This window comes from Prionailurus bengalensis, chromosome A1, assembly GCF_016509475.1.
Source record: "Prionailurus bengalensis isolate Pbe53 chromosome A1, Fcat_Pben_1.1_paternal_pri, whole genome shotgun sequence".
NCBI lineage: Eukaryota > Metazoa > Chordata > Mammalia > Carnivora > Felidae > Prionailurus > Prionailurus bengalensis.
The window spans coordinates 191,035,758-191,039,160 of NC_057343.1; the positions used below are offsets into that span (position 1 = coordinate 191,035,758).

The 3,403-nt window shown below is 39.8% G+C and overlaps 1 pseudogene; it reads left to right on the top strand.

The window, feature by feature from the left end:
• The first annotated feature begins 1,562 nt into the window (after positions 1-1,562).
• Positions 1,563-2,222, top strand: LOC122476299 (annotated as a pseudogene).
• The last annotated feature ends 1,181 nt before the right edge of the window (positions 2,223-3,403 follow it).

Sequence of the window (3,403 nt, forward strand, 5' to 3'; positions counted from 1 at the left end):
AAAAAAAAAAAGTAGAATATATGGGAAACTCAAAAAGTTCAAAGAAAATAAGCCTCTCCCAAAACACTAATGCCCAACAACAATATTGAAAACAACAGTGAATTGCCTTCCATCCTTTTCTTCTGGATTTATGGGTTAGGTGGGTGTTTTTACAAAATTAGTATCAAGCAGATATAAATCTTCCTAGTATGAAGTAGCAATTTATGAATGACACTTTCCCAGATCATTAAATACTCTTCAAAAATATTGTATTATAATTTATTTAAATTTATTTTGAATATTTTAGGTTAATTTTCCACTACTATAAATAACACTTTCATGAACATAGACCAGTAAATATGCATTTTGTCTAGGGCCTTACAGCCACCCCACGCTATTACCAAAAGGAAATACTTTTCAAAACAATATAGCATTGTTGTTTAACAGGTGGAAATATGTCTACCTCCACCACCTACTAAACGGAAATGTGCTAAGTCTCCCTAGGTCTATTTCTTCTTCTGGGTTCCAAGGTAGTTATTACTGGAAGTGCCTAGCACTGTGCCTGGCACATAACTAACTCCCAATAAATGGCAGCTATTATATTTCACCCAGTCATGTTACTTGTGCACTGTGACAGCTAGTTGAGAATATTTCTGACAAAGGAAATATTTGGGGAAACACTGCAAGAACCATAGACATAACAAAAGCCTGTCTGATTTGACTTAGTATCACCACATCTCGCACAGTTTCAATCCTATAAGAGGTACTCAATAAATATAAGCTAAATAAATTAGTAATGAACGAATGCATAAATAAAGGGCAGCTACCTGACTTTATTTCACCTAGGTGTGATGGCAGCCTCAACTTCCCCTGTAAGTTTTTTTCTGCCTCTGTCCCTCTGGAAGCAGCTGAACACATCTATCCTTTGTTAGCTGAAATTGTATGACATGCCTCAACCGGGAGACCAGAGTTCAAAGTCTGGTTCTATCTCAAACTAGCCACGTGTCTTTGGACTGCTAAAAACATACCCATTTTTCTATTTGACTATTACAATAGTCTGTAATGAGGGAGGGGTAGAGAGCATGTCATTATTCCCCTTGTTCAGATGTGGAAACTGAGGCCCAGAGAAGTGAAATGATTTGTCCAAATTCCCTCCTCTCCTCCAGACCAGGAGGCAGTCAGGTAAACAATTTCCACAGGCCTTTCTGGCTGTAAGGGGCTTAGGCTGCATTGTTTCCTTTTGACCACTGCCTGGTTGCAAATAGATCCCCCCATCTACTGTTCTTCATGCTACATCCTCTTGTGTTCCCTCTCCCTGCTCCCTTTCCCACAGCCAGCTGTGTCAGGTTGCGCTAGGGATTTTTGACAACAGAGGGGGCTGCTGAGCCAAACTGGGCTTTCTCCAAATAAGGAAGAAGAGCTTGCCTGCCTGCTTAGATGTAGCCTGAGTTCCTCATTCCATCCTGAGTTCTGTGAAGCCTCTTAGGTCACAGTAGCACAAAATATTCTAGGGATTTGTGGTACAAAATATAATCCACGAAGAACATGTGCTCTGGTCCTAGCTCTGCTAGTAACAACTTGTCACCGCAGGAAAGTCCCTTCATAGAAATGTAAAAAAAGTCCTAGCGCAGGGGCTCTTAAACCTGGCTGCACATCAGAATCTCGCAGGCTGCTTACTGAAACACACAACCCTGGCAGATGCCCACACTACCCAGCTATGGTCATCCCCTCTGTGTTCTTAGACATTGTCAGGCATGGTGAACCCTTGGGCCATTACTCCTTCGAGCTGTTTGCAAACAAAGCTCTAAAGACAGCAGAAACCATTTATACTCTGAGCACCTGGAAGAAAGAATTTGGAGAAGGAATTACAGAGTTATTCTGGGATTTCTGTGCCAGGATGGTGACTTCACATGCTTTATTGGCACTGGTGGCACGTCCTTCTATGGGGAAAAATCTAATGGTGAGAATTTCATCCTGAAGCATATGGTCCTCAAATCTTGTCCATGGCAAATGCTGGATCCCACACAGAGTTCCCAGTTTTTCATCTGCACTGTGAAGATTTAATGGATGAATGGCAAGCATGTGGTCTTTGGCAAGGTAAAAGAGGGCACGACTTTTGTGAAAGCTAATGGAGCACTTTGGGTCCAGGAATGGCAAGACCAGCAAGACGATCACCATTGCTGACCATGAACAAATCTAATAAATTTGACTTGTGTTTTATCTTAACCATCAGACCATTCCTTCTGTAGTTCACAAAAGTACCCCTTCACCCTCATCTGCTCAAAATAACCTATAATCTTTGTGATCTCACTGCAAAGAATATGGGTTCCATATTTTTCTTATCCCCCTCCAAGTCTAGCTGGATTGGAGCGTTAAGTTTATTATTATGAAATAAAAACTAAACACAAGAAAAGGAAGAAAATACACAATCCAGGGCCCCATCTCAGACCTATTAACCAGAATCGCCAAGAGTGGAACCTGGAAATCTCTAATTTTATAATTTCAGATCCCAGGACTTTCTGATACAGAGACATGTTTGGGAACCACTAAATTACATAAACTCAAGCTCTTTTTTTTCATTCTAGATGTAAACTCGAAATGTCAACCTCTCTTCTGCTCCCCAAAAAATACAACTCCTTTAATTTCTGGTTTATTGGTCATTGAATGCCTAAAGAACTGTCTTAATAATGATTTGAAGGCAGCATTATACAGTGGAAACAGAACATGAGCCACAAATGTGAGCCACATTTATAATTTTACATTTTCTAGCAGCCATCAAAAAACAATGTTAAAAGAAATAGGTAAAAGTAAGTTTAATAGCATATTTTAATTATTATATGCAAAATATTATTTCAACTTGCAACAGATATAAAATTATTGAGATATTTTACATTTTTTTCTTTTGTGGTGTCTCCATGATCATTATGTATTTTACTTGTACAACATTCATCCATTTGGACTAGGCACATTTCAAATGCTCTGTAGCCACATGTACCCAGTGGTTCCCCATTGTAGGGCTGGTAAGCTGCATCAATAGCGGATAGGGCAATAATCAATTAGCAGTATCCATGATGAGCAGGATATTGCAGGCGAGACACATGTGCCCTATAGTTGTCATCACTGGGTAGTAAACACCAAATGACCTAATTTCCAGTTCTCTAGAGATCAGGCAAAAGGACAAAGGTCAAAGAAGACTCCGCCTACGACTCATTCATGATGAGGAGACAGGAAATCCACACTAGCGGTTAGTGGTTAGAAGCACTGCAATAGAGTGTAACAAATATTAAAATAAGTAAGACAAAGACTTAGCCAGGAGTGGGTAGAATAGCCCAAGCACTAGCACTTGAGAATATATGATCTTCCTAACTCAGGGTCAGTATAATGTGCCTATTGAAGGGCTATTGATTGATTTATACGGAACATT